This window comes from Xenopus laevis, chromosome 8S (assembly GCF_017654675.1).
Source record: "Xenopus laevis strain J_2021 chromosome 8S, Xenopus_laevis_v10.1, whole genome shotgun sequence".
Taxonomy (NCBI): Eukaryota; Metazoa; Chordata; class Amphibia; order Anura; family Pipidae; genus Xenopus; species Xenopus laevis.
In genome coordinates, this window is record NC_054386.1 from 29,154,892 (window position 1) to 29,171,462 (window position 16,571).

The following is a 16,571-nucleotide window of genomic DNA, read 5'->3' on the forward strand; positions in this document are numbered from 1 at the left end:
AAACATTGCAGATTGCTAGCTAAGAATACATAATGCTAGATCCAACTATCCTTCTTTTAAAAAGTTACCTCCCTGCTTATTCCCTTTTAAGGTTATCCTTAACTGCCCCCATTGACAGAGGAGGTTTTGGTCTTTCCCACCTCTTCCTCTACTACATAGCAGGCCAGCTGTACCATATTCACCCATGGTTTAACCCTAACAACGAAAACCCAAATACTATACTGCTGGCAAACCTGATGGGCTCTTTGGAGGCAGCTCTGTGTGCCACATAAGCCAACGGGCAGATTTCTGTGCCCCTCCATCCCATTGGGCAGCTCTGCGTGCCACAGGAACCAATGGGTAGCTCTTCGTGCCACAGTCTGAAAGGCAGCTCTGCGTGCTCTACAGTACCGGAGTTGATGTCAAGTTGTGGAGAGGAGAGAAGCAATAAATGAATCAAGAAATAAGAAAAAAAATACTTAAATAGTTTGTCCTTCACCTCCAAGGCAGGACAAAGAACTGATTTGAGAGCTGGAGACAAATTATATATCCAGTGGAAGGGGCTAAAAAATCAATTCTATGTCCTGCCTCCAGAGGTGAATGAAGACAAAACCATAAACCATAACGTCTGCACTGACAGGAGAGCCGACTAGAGAAATCCCCTTAGCAACCTCTTTGGAAAAATGCCAATCTTTCCCACTTGCAAGAAGTGCAGGACTTTCACTACTGGCTCCAGCTACAGGTTAGATCCCCAAATGACCTCCTGGTCGACTCCAAATTTCCCACTATGGACCAATTGAAACAATGGCTCAGCATACGATTCAATGGTTCCGGTATATGCAGCTGTCCATGCACAGTTCTCCACGCTCCAGATCACATATGCCACCCCTAAGTTCAAGGAGATCTTATGGGATCCTAAAGGAGACAAACTGATCTCCAAGCTCTATAGGTCACTAATCACTTGCCTCCTGGCCCCATTTGATAAAGCTCAACAAAAGTGGCAGACAGTCGTCCCATCACTGGAACCAGATGACTGGGAAGAGGCTATGGACGGCCTTTATGGTTTCTTGATCTCTATTAGAGACCGCTCATACAGTTTAAGTTTACCCACCAGCTATACCTCACGCAAGACAGGTTAAAAAAATTTGGCAGAGCTACTAAAGCCAGGTGCCCCAAGTGTCATCACTCAGAAATTACATTTTACCATATAGTGTGGGATTGCCCTCCAGTCTCAGTACTGGACAGAAGTGATTATCTGGAGGAACACCTGGCATTCCCTGGGGCCCGCACGCCAGAAAGTATGGTTCCCCTGGTTGGTACTACACCCAGAACAAGAACCATGTATGTGTAATGTATTAACCCACACTGTGTGACTCTTCACCAATTATCTGGTATGTAACAACTAAGTATGACTTATATCACCGAATTGTACAGCAGACATCATTATGTAAGTTTTACTTTACGTGAGTTTTTCGTATTATAACCTCTTATCCCCAACCCCTTCCCTCCCCTCCCCTCCCTGTTGAAACTCAATAACTTTAAAAAAAAAAGAATATATAACGGATTGTATATGAAATGGTTTTATTTTGTGAGTAGTATTCCAAGAGGGATAAACAGATATTTACATATAGTACAAATAAGGCCAAGGCGTAAGCAGGAAATAAGTAAATTTATACTTACCGTAATTTACTTTTCCCTTAGTCCCTTAGGCAGCACCATGAGATTTATTTTGCTTTCCCTTACATGTAGGACAAGTGAGAAAAAAAGAGTTAATTCTCCCCACCCATAAATACCAGCTACTCAAAACCCCCTCTAGTGTTTTTTTTTTTTTTTTTTTAATAAGACACACAGACCGATGCTTAAGTATTTTATTAGGGCGGGTAATTTATTGCTGCCTAAGGGACTAAGGGAAAAGTAAATTACGGTAAGTATAAATTTACTTATTCCCTTACGTCCCCTACGGCAGCACCATGAGAGTTAACGAGTAACAAGGGAGGGTATCTTCATATCGCCTTCTGTAGTATGCTACTGCCATAGGAAGCTTCCTGTGAAGCCGAGATGTCTACCCTGTAGTGCTGGATGAAAGTATTTGGATTACTCCAGGTTGCCGCTCTACATATCTGATCCAAGGATACATTGGCTGCCTCTGCCCATGAAGCAGAAATTTTCCTAGTAGAGTGTGCCTTGACAGGAAATGGAGGATTGAGATTATCCTTAATGTAGGCCGTCTGGATAGTCTCTCTAATCCAACGTGCTAATGACGGTTTCGAGCTTTTTAGCCCCTTATTTCTTCCGCAAAAACTGATGAATAGACTTTCAGATAATCTAAATTCTTCTGTACTCCTTAGGTAGGCTTTCAGAATTCTGCCTACATCCAAAAGGACCAGTTGAGAGCTGTGGCCTTGGGCTTCCTGAACGTTTGGTAGAACAATCTCCTGATTGATATTATATGTATTGACAACCTTAGGTCTGAAATTAGGAAGGGTTCTCAAGACAACACGGTCTGGAAGGAATGTCAAGTAAGGCTCCTTTATTGATAAAGCCTGGATTTCCCCAACTCTTCTAGCTGAAGTAATGGCTACTAAAAATAAAGTCTTGAAAGATAGACACTTAATGGAGATATTTTCCAGAGGTTCATAAGGTGCTTCACATAATTTCTTCAACACCCGAGGTAGGTCCCAAGTAGGAGAGGATTGAATGAGTCTAGGCCTGATCTTTGAAATAGCCTTGACAAATCTTTTAAGAAGCGGTAGAGTGGACAAAGATCTATTTTGGAGAGCAGATAAAGCCGAGATCTGCGCTTTGATAGTATTTACCGATAACCCTTTATCAAAACCTTCTTGAAGAAATTTTAACAACACCGGCACAGAAGGTTGAGTCTCCGAAATCTGTTTCCTCTTGCACCAGTCTCTGAATCTTTTCCAGACTCTAGAATAGGACTTGATAGTAGAAGCTTTTCTGGATTGAATCAGTATGTCTACTACTTCTTTAGAGAGTCCCTCCGACTCTAAAATGGACCTGTCAGTCTCCAAGCTGTCATCTTCAATCTCGCAAGATGCTGATATGCCAGAGGCCCCTGGGTCAATAGCTTCGGAAAGTGCGGGAGAATCCAATACTGTCCTCTGGACATTCTCATTAACAGAGAGAACCAACTCCTCCGAGGCCAAAATGGGGTTAAGAGAATTGTCTGCACTCTCTCCAATCTGATCTTCTGTAAAACCTTGGGAATCATAGGTATTGGGGGAAAGATGTAAACTAGTTGGAATTTCCATCTGATTGACATGGCGTCTATATAATCCGGACGATCTAGTCTGTTTAAGGAGCAAAACCTCTGTGTTTTGCGATTCTTCCTGTTGGCCATGAGATCTATCTCTGGCATTCCCCATCGATCTGTAATTCTCCAGAATATGTGTTGATCTAGGGACCATTCCCCTGGAGCAATCTTTTCCGGCTGAGATGATCCGCTATGAAATTCTCCTTTCCTTTTATATGCACCGCCATCAAACGAGGACTGTGTCTCTCTGTCCAATTCAAGATCTTGAATAGCTCCTGATTCAACAAGGGAACTCTGGTCCCCCCCTGCTTGTTCAAGTAAGCCACTGTGGTGGAATTGTCTGAAAGAATCTTTATGCTTTTGCCTTTTAGTTGTCTTTGGAAACTCATAATGGCTTTGTAGACCGCTCTCAATTCCCTGAAATTTGAGGACATGGAGCTTTCCATTGGATCCCAAATGCCCTGTGCCGTTAGATGGCTCAGATGGGCTCCCCATCCCCATTGAGAGGCATCCGTAGTTAGCACTATCCATTCCGGCTGTTGAAAAGATAGACCCTGTACTAGGTGATTCTCCTGAAGCCACCATTCCAACCTGGATCGTGTCTCTGCGCTGAGACATATCTTCATATCTATGGAGGAAACTTTCCGATTCCAACTCATAAGTATCTCTGTTTGTAAAGGTCTCATGTGTAACTTCGCCCAAGCGACAGCCTCTATTGATGCCGTCATGAGACCTAGGACTCTCATTAAGCCTCTGATTGTCGAAAGAGGGTTTCTGATTATCTCTTGAACAGCTTCCCTCAAACTGTAAATCTTGTCCTGGGGAAGATATAACTTCATTTCCGCAGATTTGATGATGAGTCCCAAAAATTTTATTGCTCTGGATGGTTCTAGGGTTGATTTGTCCCAATTTATTATCCATCCTAGATACTGAAGCAGCTCGATGGTTCTGTTTAAATGTTTCTTTAACAGCGCTGCTGACACTGCTGTAATCAGCCAGTCGTCTAGATAAGGTATAAGAGTTATCCCTTCTTCTCTTAGAACCGCTGCTATCGAGGTCACAACCTTGGTGAACACCCGAGGTGCCGTTGTTATCCCAAAAGGAAGAACTCTGAACTGATAATGGTGCAGAACTCCTTTGATGAACACAGCAATCCGAAGAAATTTCTTGTGAGCATGAAAAATTGGAATATGCAGATAAGCATCTTTGAGATCCAAAGAAGCCATATAGTCGCCTCTGTCTAGTATGTTTATCACCGACCTGATGGTTTCCATACGAAAAGTCTTCTTGTGGAAGAACTGATTTACTTGTCTTAAGTCTACAATCGTTCTGAAAGTCCCATTTGGCTTGGGGACTAAAAAGACCTTTGAATAGGTTCCTCGATGAATCTCCAGTGGAGGCACTGGTTCGAGAACTCTGGCTGAAACAAATTCTGTGATGGCCTGCTCGAGAGCCAGCTGTTTGTTTGGAGAATTTAAGGGAGTAAGAATAAACCTCTGAGGAGGTAGACTCAGAAATTCTATTCTGTTGCCTTCTGCAATTAATTGGAGTATCCATGCGTCTGCAATGGTTTCTTTCCATTCTGGAAAGAAAAAAATTAATCTGCCCCCTACCGGCAGTAAACTTCTGGCGTCAGAAGGATGGCCTTTTCTTTGGTGGGAAGGTTTTCCCAAATCCTCTCTCACCTCTGGAAGAATTGAATGCTCTATTGGGCCGAAAGGAATTTGTATCGTTCCTTCTTCTGTCTCTTTGAAAGTAGTTATCTCTTTTAGGTGATGTTCTTCTATTCCGGAAAAAGGAATTTTTGCTCCTATTTGATTGGTTTTCCTGAGGAAGACGCTTATTCTTAGAGCCTGACAAAGATTCCAAAAGTTTATCCAGCTCTGATCCAAAGAGACGACCTGGTTCAAATGCCATGGCACATAAGCTGTTTTTGGATACTGAATCAGCTGACCAGGTTCTTAGCCATAAAGCTCTTCTGGATGCTGTAGATAAAGCCATAGTTTTCGCAGCTAGCTTAATACTTTCAATGGATGAGTCACACAAGAACTCAACTGCCATATTGACCTTTTCCAGGGATTCCAGAAGCTCCACACGGGATATGTTGTTGTTGATATCCTCCGTGAATTGTTTGAGCCAATGCCTGGTTGATCTAGCCACTGCCGAGGCAGCCAAGGCTGGCTTACAAATAGCTGTACCCGTATTATAAACTCTTTTAAGTAAGGACTCCATCTTGCGATCCATAGGATCCTTTAATCCTGAACCATCTTCCACAGGAATGAGTGTTTTATTAGACAGTCTGGCAATGGCTACATCTACTTTCGGAGGAGTCCCCCAGGACTGTATCTCCTCTTCCTGAATGGGAAACAAAAGCTTTTGTCTTTTTGTTATAGACGGAGGCTTTTCAGGATTTTACCACTCTCTAGTCATTAAATCTTTCATGACTGGGTGAACCGGAAAATTTTTAGATTTCTTAGCTACCTGAGAAGTGGTTGCCTGCGAATCCTCGCTTTCCAGAGATTCCATCGTTAACCTTACTCTCCTGATCAATTTCGCAGTGCTTTCCACCGGAAACAAGGCTAAGATTTCTTCCTCATCCGAGGATGAATCCTGAGTTGATCCGTCTAAAGATATAGGATTAACTATTGTAGGAGAATTCACAATATCATCCGCAATAGGGACTGGGCCAGGTTGCAACTGGTTAAACATATCCTTCATAGTTGATTTTATAAACTCCTTAATCCACGAAGAAGAAGCTTCAGGAAGTGCTTCAACATCCTTGTGAGCCAGATAGGACAGACAGTCCTTACAAAACCTTTTCCCATAGTCATCTGGGAGAAGTATGTCACATGCTCTACACTGCAGATGCTTTGACTTCCTGTGTCTTTTGACAGGTGGTGGCTCTAGGGTAGATATCTGAAAAAACATGAAAATTTACACATAGATTATAAAGGAATCTTAGGTAAAAAGCATGCCCACAGAGTACCTTGTACCTTAGTGCTGAATAAGGAGGCTGCAACCCAGGCAGCAACGTCTAAGCAGCAGGCTGATCACACTCCTATACAAGGGGAGCGTCTGAACACAGCGTGATTAGCTTTAAAGATCCTCTGGTGCGAACTTCAGCACACCTGATCCGCATCATCAGTGTAAACATCTCTTAACCAATCACGTCAACTCTAAGTTGCGTGTCATAGGTTATCGTCGCCATCTTGTTTATGGGCAACCCTCGGCTGCACAGTCTATTGCGGCGACGGCAAAACCTAAGAGGCCACTCGCACCTCCGACTGAAAGACCTCTTGGGTAATGCAGTCTGCGGTCTTCAAGTCCCCTAGGGACCTGGCATCTTTAATCTAGGAAAAAACCAGAAAGAACGTTAATATGGCATCCACCTTTACGCGGATAATACACTCACCTGCCTACGAAGGTAGGACAAAAAAACACTAGAGGGGGTTTTGAGTAGCTGGTATTTATGGGTGGGGAGAATTAACTCTTTTTTTCTCACTTGTCCTACATGTAAGGGAAAGCAAAATAAATCTCATGGTGCTGCCGTAGGGGACGTAAGGGAATGTTTGATTATCCTAGTTCCAGTGTGACTACGGTGAAGTCATTAACGGTTGAATCAGATTAATTGATCCTGTATTTGTTCCCCAAGTGTCCTTTTACAGAGGGAAATAAATTAGTGGCAAAGGCTTTTAAAGGAGAAAAAAAGTAGGCTGTGCTGGTCCCTTTAAACCCCCAAGGGTAGATTTCAGTAGACTGAGTCACAGTGCAACAAGTCACACTGCTGTGTGTTTAGCAGTCCCAGCCACAAGCTGACAGACAGCAGAATGTTTATCCCCAAGGCTCGGTGAGGAAATGTCTCTGAGGTTTAGTCAGAAGATGGTGCATACACTGCTGGTTTTCTGGTTTTTCACCTCCTGCCTCTGCTGCACTTGCCGAGTGCTTCTCCTTTTTATTCCGAGTAGATAAAGCTCTCGGTCAAACTGCCCTGCTGCCAGACGAATGCTGAAATAAACAGGGAGATTGTATTTATGCACGAGGAGGGTCAGCAATGAGCCTCACTCAGCAGACCTGGCCTAGGAAATTGTATGTGTTGCTTTTCTGTGCTAGACATGAAAGTGCTCAACTGCTAACAGCACAAGGCACCATGTTTTGTACACTTTGCACTTGGCCATGCCGTAAGTGCCGCAGGTCCTTGCTACCAGAATTCCCCTACCCCATGAATACAGCTTTGCCTGCAGTCAGCTGTATTCACGAGGGGCAACAAGACACCCCCCTCTTGTCCCCTAACTTGCGCATGCAACCAGAATACAAGTGTTCGTTTCATTCGCCACTAAGGCCTTAATGACCCCTAAACATTTTTTACATAACATATTTGTTTATAATAAATTCATCCTTTTGCACCTGAGCAGTTACCAACATGACATTAAACATCTTATCTCAGTTGCTATTTAAACTCATGTGGATTGTTAAAACGTTTCCTGTTACCGTGGGAATTGGTTAAACTGAAAACTTCAGACATGGATTTGTATTGCAACAGTGAGGAATATGAACCACTCACTTGTCCCTGCCGGGTCTGATCCGTACTTCAAAGAACCCAAACACAGGTCTGTGGTCAGACGTCTTTATTAGTGAGCAAGAAGCATATTTCAGCATGCGGATGTCCTCTTTATCTTGGCTCTTGTACACCATTCTGTCCTAAATAACAGACAAGTGATGTATTATAATTCTTTGGGTAAAAAAATCCCCAAAAGTTTAAAACTTGATATAACACCGCAACCCCTGTGCCTGCTGTCATTAACATAAATAGTAATGGGCAGTTTGGTTTCATATCAAGGAGGTACTGAGTAAAAATGATGCACATGCAGGGCTTGGATTTCTCAGACTGCAGATGTACTCACCCCAGGTGGGTCAGGGGAGACAAGAACAGGAAAGTCTGGGATGGGTACCCAAGCCCGGATTTGTGACAAGGCCACTAAGTCCCGAACCTAGGGCGGCAGAATTTCATTGGCGGCATGGCGCCCAGTGCATCTGGATTTGTTAATAGCACTGGAGACTGGCAAATCAGTCTCCAGTGCTGCGCCTGACCATTAAGAAGTGCACATGTGCGCGTGCACTCACGCACGCACAGGAAGGGGGAAAAAGAAGGGGACGATGCAGGTCAGGGGTAAGAGGAAGGGGTGGGAGGCGAGGAAGGGGATGGCACAGGGCAGGGGTAAGAAAAAGGGGACAGCCTCGGAAGGGGTAAGAGGAAGGGGATGGCGCAGAGCAGGGGTAAGAGGAAAGGTATGGTGGGGGGAAAAGAAGGGGACGACGCAGGTCAGGAATAAGAGGAAGGGGATGACACAGGGCAGGGGAAAGAGGAAGAGTATGGTGCTGGAAAAGGGTTGGGGGAAGAAGAAGGGGATGGTGCAGTGCAGGGCAGGGGTAATAAGAAGGGGACTGTGCTGGGAAGAAGTGGGGGGGGGCGATGAGCGGAGCTAGCCTTGGTGCGGCCAAGTAGTGATGTGTGGGTCGACTAAAATTCGCTATGGAGAGGATGCAGTGGCACAGTAAATATACGGAGATAAAGGTATATGCTTTTTCCCTTCCCTTGTCTTTTAAGCAATAATGAAACAAAATGTATAATGTACGAGTCACGTGCACTGCTTACCGTATAGGAAGGGGTCCTCTGTTTGGATGTACTATCATATACATCACATCCAATGTCAAATTTGTACATAGGAAGGAACTGAATTTCTGCCTCCTGAAATCCTTTAAATATGGTCTCTGAGTGAGATAGGAGAAAAGTCTTAGTAAACAGCTGTTTCACACAATATTCAGATGGCACAGGCTGACAAAATGGAGAGAGGTGGAACTCCTTACCTCCATTCATCTCTTTGGTCAACTGGTCATACTGCATCTCTCTCACTCCCTGGGCAGAACACCTATGACAATAAGTAGTAATAAATCCAGAGAAACATCAATATAAAAGCAAGCACTCAGGGTTTCCCCAGGCACTCACCAGAATGAAAGCGATAGGGATTAGTGTCAGGAATGTTTTTTGGAAGCTGCAGGCCTTCAATGATTTTTTTGTAGTCCAAAATTCTGTCACACGCCTTGGAATCTCCAGCTGGGAAACATTCAACAGATCTTACAGTTTCATATTATGGCCACAAAACTCACTAGATACTGATAGAAACAATAAATGAGGGAAGTGTTTTATTAACCAGGTCAGCAGATTCCAACCTGCACAAAGCCAAACCAATTAGCATATATTATATATTTATTAGTTTAGCAAAAAATTTGTATGTTCTACCCCTCTAATATCCCAAAATGTGATGCCCTTTTCCAAAGTAGGTATGTGGTTGTTTTTTTTCATGTTACATTCCCACCCTATTACAAACTATTAGTATTTGATTCTGTTTAATAAATGTCTTTCAGGCTTCTATATAAATAATCTGGACCTATGGCGGGGTTCACCTACAGGTAAAATGGGAGGTGATGAAAAGGAATGAGGTCCTGAAGAAGGTGAAATATACAGCTAGAGCTCCTTTAGTCTTGATCTGGGACACAATTCGTGTGGTTACAGTGTCAGATTCAACTTCTAGACAAGAACAAAAAAAATCGCTAGTTATTATTTTTGAAGAGTATACATTTAATATATTACAGGGACCCTATAGCCTGCACATCCTCCACTGCAGTTCAGACCACAGACAGTAAAGTATAAGGGTATAACTTATTGTGCGTCCAGAACATTCCTTCTCTGTATATTTGTATTTATACATAGGGGAGGAGGGAGGTGCCATATTGATTCCCTTAGACAGTACAGTATGAGTGTATAGCTTATTGTGTGCCCAGAGCATTCCTTCTTTGTATATTTGTATTTATGCGACTTGTGTTCTGATAAACTTCAGCCACTCTTTACTGCAAGTTGGAGTGATATTAACCCCCTCCCTTCCCCCCCCCCCCAGCAGCCTAACAACAAAACAATGGGAAGGTAACCAGATAGCAGCTCCCTAACACAAGATAACTTCCTAAGTAGGAGAAACAACAGCCTGCCAGAAAGCAGTTCCATCCTAAAGTGCTGGCTTATTCTGAAAGCACATGACCAAGCAAAAAGACCTGAGATGGCTGCCTACACACCAATATTACAACTAAAATACAAATACACTTGCTGGTTCAGTAATAAAATTTTACATTGTAGAGTGAATTGTTTGCAGTGTAAACAGTGTAATTTAGAAATAAAAGCAACACCATCAAAATCATGACTGAATCCCTCTAAGTGAAATCAGTCCATACCTGAGCAGAACCAGATGAGGTCGCGGCTGATAAACACAGACAGGTAGAGAACGCCATGACCGGATGAGTGAAGCAGGACATAATGAGGTCCCAGTGTCTCCTGCAGTCAGATTTCCCACTCTCTCCTGAAAAGAGAATCACACAATCCTGCTTCATTCTCATTCATTCCCATACAGTGCTGCATATACACAGAGAACAGGAGGAATACCACCACCTAGGGCTGCATATAGGAGTCAGTACCATAATCTAGTACAGGAGTGACAGTCCTAGGAAACTGCCAATCTTATACTGGTGCCACAGAGGGGACAGAGTAACTGCTGAATGTCTACAGTGTAGTGTAACTTGCTGCTGCTCTATACATAGGGCCACCATCGGGGGGGGGGGCACAATTGTCCTGGGCCCGATGGCTTCTATATGTTAAAGGAACAGTAACATCAAAAAATGAAAATATTTTAAAGTAATAAAAATATAATGCAGTGTTGCCCTGTACTGGTAAAACTGCTGTGTTTGCTTCGGAAACACTACTATTGTTTCTATAAATAAGCTGCTGTGTAGCAATGGAGGCAGCCATTCAAAGGAGAAAGGGCTCAGCAGATAGCAGATAAACTCTGTAGAACATAATGTTATCTGTTATCCACTATTTAACCTGTGCCATATAGCCTTTTTTCAATTTCTGCCATTGCTACACAGCAGCTTGTTTATATGAACTATAGTAGTGTTTCTGAAGCAAACACAGCAGTTTTACCAGTGCAGGGCAACAGTACATAATATTTGTATTACTTTAAAACACTTTAAATTGTTGGTGTTATTGTTCCTTTAAGGGGGGCCCGGACGTGCTGTGTTTCCTGGATTAGGAAACCCCTGGCCCCCCTTGAACTGCCAAAGGAGCTGAGTTGCGCCGAAATAGGAGTCGAGTAGCGTGGAAGTAGGAGCCGAGCCATGCCGAAGTGGGAGAGGAGCCACTGCCAAAAGCCGCAGAAAGAAGCCGAGGAACAAGAAATGTGAGCTCCACTCAACGCCAATTTTTTTTAAACCTTTGGGCACTCATTTTTTAACTTGGGGGGGCCTGGCAGCTGATATATATTTTTTTCTTGGGGGGCCTGGCCACCAAGGCTTTTTTTTACTTGTACCTGTCCCTGGCCACCAATGTTTTTGTTTTTTAACTTGTAGGGGGGGGACACACCTTCAATGTTATTTTTTTTTTTACTTGTCAGGGGGCCCAGTATATTTTGTTGTATGGGGCCCGTGAATTCTGATTGTGGCCCTGTATATACATAAATAATAATAATGTAGGCAGGAAAATGGGGGGGGCACAGGGTGCAGCAAACTGCCCTAGCTGAATATATAAAGTGTACAAGGTCAAGCAGCTTATAGTTAATTAAAAGCTCTAATTGCTAGAAGACTGGGACACCCAGGTCTTTTAGTTCAGCAAGATATTCTAGAGAGCAGATCACAAGCATTTTAAGTGTTTCTTCTGTAACTTGGGCTCTTCTAGTTGCTCAAATCGGAACATGCGACATTATTTATATGCTATTTTCTCACTGTGTTTATACGTATGTGTTAATGTCATTGCTATCGTCAACAGTGTCTGTCTCGCAATTTTGGCTGTCCCAGCTAACTTGAAAGCCATAAAAGCACGTCTTTTCCTACCCACCTCAACACCAACACTTCTATTGAACCAAAAAGGTTTTGCTTTGCAACGACGTTCCTTGCTTACAAGTGGAATATACTGACAAGTATATTTATTAAGCAGCATTTTAAAGACTTCCCATTTTTGTTCTGTGTTTAACCCTGTGAAAAGCATTTCACATTTAATATGTTACAGAGATGGCCTTATACTGTCACGTTTGCACGTCTGAAATTTAGTGTTTTAGTTACTCCCTTATAGAATTGCTTCTGCCACAGAATCTCAAAGGAGACCATGTTATGATCACTATTCCCTAAATGCTCACCCACAAAAATGTTAGAGATGAGTTCAGTATTATTACTTATTACAAGGTCCAAAAGAGAGTTATTCCTAGTAGGTTCTTCAACGAGCTGGAATAAAAAGCTGTCATTCAGCATATTTACAAACCTACTAGCTTTTTCTGTCTTGGCAACCCCATTACCCCAGTCAATGTCTGGATAATTGAAGTCACCCATAGCAACAACTTGACCCAGCTTGAAAGCTTCTTTGTTTCCACTGGATGTGGTATTTCTCCCATCAATTTTTTTAACATTTATGGTCAGTTCCTGTACCCACAAAGGGCATTTCTGCTCGAAACATGTAGTGTCAATAAAAGGATTTTTTGCAGCAAAGTTCTGCGTCTACCTGGTCTGTTCCACCAACTATACTTTTAACTTGACCCAGCTGTGAGGCCGCTTGTATCTGCAAGAGTAGCTGGGCTTCATACTGGTCATTTATACAAGGTGGTTTATAGCATACACCAATCATAATTCTCTTCATCCCAGGTGGGGTTGTACTATATCTCCCACAATCCCTCAGCTGCCAGGGAATGCTGGGAAAGTCACACAATGATTTTCTGCCCTGCAGTAATGCAGATTACTATAAAGACATTACACCGACAACAATAAAATTGAAATATACTGAATTGATACTTGTTTCCTGGATTCTGATGTTAAAAAGCACCTGATATTTTAAATGAATAAACTGAGTAAATACTAAGCAGCTGCTTATAAATAGGGATTTGTTCCATAGTCAAAGCCTTAAAGCTCCTTCAAGCTTTGGAGAAATATCACGCTAAATATTATATAACTTTGCTTTGATTGGGCAAACTGAAGCAACAAAAAATTGGAGGACTATAAATGTTCTCAGAAGCACTGAATTTTGGAATCCCAATTTGAACCCTAGATTAAATTATTTTATGGGAGTAGGTTTGTTGGTACTGTTTTGCATGAAACTATTGCCACCCATCACCCATACATTTCCAAATACGGTACCTTTTTTCTTTGCATATTCCATATAGCAATAAAAATTCCCAGTCTTCTGTCTGGGAAGTATTGTTCCAGTTCTTCTGCCCCCAGTAAGGCACCGCTGGCCAGTAAACTCCCTTCCAGGTAACTTCTAGGAATGAAGAGTGAGTAAAAGCTCAGCTTCAGATTAGTATGAAAAGTACTTAGAGGGCAAGACCCATAACCCAACCAATCGGCCCACGGAACTGAACAGATGGATACCATATCTTTGCATTGTATTATTCCTTTCATATGGACTTACGCTGACCCCCCGGCACCACCACCAGAACTGTTGTAACAATAGGAAAAGAAAAGAAGCAACAGTTCCAATTCACTTCCTGGACTGATGGAAATTGTATTCCCTCTAAACACCTAGTCTTGCTAAACGGCCCCCTGAATGGCCATACGTGTCCAAATGAAATCAGCCAAAATGCCCAACCAAATCTGGGCATGTACAGCCAGCTGTACTAGCATGTCTAGATACAATTGTAGCACAAGTGAGCTCATTTCCAGCATCTACCTCTTCCACACATCTTTTGGTCGGATAGGTGTCAGCAGGCTATAAGTAGACTTCATGGAGTCGCGGGAACACTGATTGCAAACCATGCCGCTGCTGTGCAGTCTCGTGTCGCTCAGACTGCTGCTCTGCCTCAGGTACCTCAATTGGGAAGAAGCCATATATATAATCCATATAATCCGAGTCTATCCGATTAGCCATCCTGAGTGCCCTCGAAGTTACATTCATCTCTATCTGGGGGAGAGCATGCTTGGGCTCAATCTGAGACAGTCGAGGTTTCCCATTTGAGGGAAGGCTGTTCCCTGGATATCCCAGGACTATACCTGGCTTCATGGTATTGACAAAAAGGCTCTGGGAGTGGCTAAAAGACCAATTATTTTGCCACCCTGGATTCATCAGTGAGGTCCAGAACAGCCGATTCTGATTCTTTCTGAAGCGACTCACTGGAAGATCCTGTTTCATCAGGATCCCTTAAGCTGTCCTGACTCGCTTTAAACCTCTTTCTCCAATGCTTCTCATCCAGCGACACTGCTCTCTCCAGCCGCCCCCTCCTCAGCTTGGGTTTGCCGGCCGGTTTCGGAACCACATCACTAGAAACAGCGCCAGCATTCTCAGTACTTCCCGGTTCTCTTCTCATGCTTATGGAATGGGTCAGCGTTTGATCCACCTGCTTCTCAATCCACTCCCTGATACCACTGTATTTCCTTAAATTCAGATTCTCTTCCCCATAAGCAAGAACAGCACCAGGATTCTGTCGCTCCATTCTAACAGGCATGGCTGGCGGCTTATTTCTTTCTATGAAGCATTCTTACAGAGCAAAAAATATGTTCTTCCAACGTGGTGCATAAATATTTAGAAAGTTCCCTCATGATGTTATTGAGCTCTTGGTTACATTGGTCCCGTGCCCAGAAAAGGGAAGAACTGAGCACCGGAAGGTAGGACTTATCCTTGGGTCGTCATGGCAGATGAATCTAGGGGGAAATACACATATGGATAAATACAATATGACAACTGCTAATAAATCAGACAATCAGAAGCAGAAGAGACTTCATCATGGTAATGAAATGTTGTATCAGTAGCCCAACACTAAAATGCTGAGTCACCTCCCTCCCTCATATACTGAGGTGTCATATACATTTATATTATAGGGAGCCTCTTCAGAGACATTAGGGCGGACACTAGGCTCCCCTCAGCCCAGAGACATTAGGGGGAGACACTCACTCCCCTCAGCCCAGAAACTAGGGATGCACCGAATCCAGGATTTGGTTCGGGATTCGGCCGAATCTTTCTGCCTTGCTGAACTGAATCCGAATTTTCATATGCAAATTAGGGGCGGGAAGGGAAATCACGTGACTTTTTGTCAAAAAACAAGGAACTAAAAAATGTTTTGCCCTTTCCACCCCTAGTTTGCAAATGCAAATTAGGATTTGGTTCGGTATTTGGCCGAATCTTTCGAAAAGGATTCGGGGGTTCGGCCGAATCCAAAATAGTGGATTCGGTGCATCCCTACCAGAAACATTAGAGGGGGCACTAATACCCTCAGCCCAGAGACATTGGGGGGGGGGCACTAACTCCCCTCAGCCCAGAAACATTAGGGGGGACATTCACTCCCCTCAGCCCAGAGACATTGGGGGGGACACTGACTCCCCTCAGCCCAGAGACATTAGGGGGGACATTCACTCCTCTCAGCCCAGAGACATTGGGGGGGACACTGACTCCCCTCAGCCCAGAGACATTAGGGGGGACATTCACTCCCCTCAGCCGAGAGACATTGGGGGGGACACTGACTCCCCTCAGCCCAGAAACATTAGGGGGGACATTCACTCCCCTCAGCCCAGAGACATTGGGGGGGACACTGACTCCCCTCAGCCCAGAGACATTAGGGGGGACATTCACTCCTCTCAGCCCAGAGACATTGGGGGGGACACTGACTCCCCTCAGCCCAGAGACATTAGGGGGGACATTCACTCCCCTCAGCCGAGAGACATTGGGGGGGACACTGACTCCCCTCAGCCCAGAAACATTAGGGGGGACATTCACTCCCCTCAGCCAAGAGACATTGGGGGGGGGACACTGACTCCCCTCAGCCCAGGAACGATTGGGACATATTACCATTTGCTCTGGTGAGTCCAGGTCGCCTAAACCCGAGCTCTCACAGCAGCGCAGCCACCGCTTCACCCCATCCCGATTCTTGGTTACTAGGGCCAACCACACAGCGCCTGGAAGTAAAGGTTATTCCCACGGGCAGCGGCCACTGCTGGTGAGAGGAGCGAACTGCAGCACAATCCAGCAGGAGTCAGCCAATTCTATCGTGTTCTTTTACTTATAGAGCAGCGCGCACTACTTGTGCCCGGAAGAAAGCACTGCGTCCATGTGCAATTTATATTCGATTATTATAAATATGTGTATCAAAGGATGCTCTGATTTCTAGTGTAGCAAAAACTTTAAGGTTCTAATGTCTCATTCAGCAGACCCAGGCTTTGATTGGTTGCTCTGGGTTCCTAGACCTGGTGGTGATTTTACGGAAGTCACTGAAACATCGGCCTGCATGGCGCCTGCCATCTTGGT

The 16,571-nt window shown here is 44.0% G+C and overlaps 1 pseudogene; it reads right to left on the reverse strand.

Moving 5' to 3' along the window:
- Window positions 1-5,208: 5,208 nt before the first annotated feature.
- Window positions 5,209-16,541, reverse strand: LOC108700503 (annotated as a pseudogene).
- Window positions 16,542-16,571: the final 30 nt, after the last annotated feature.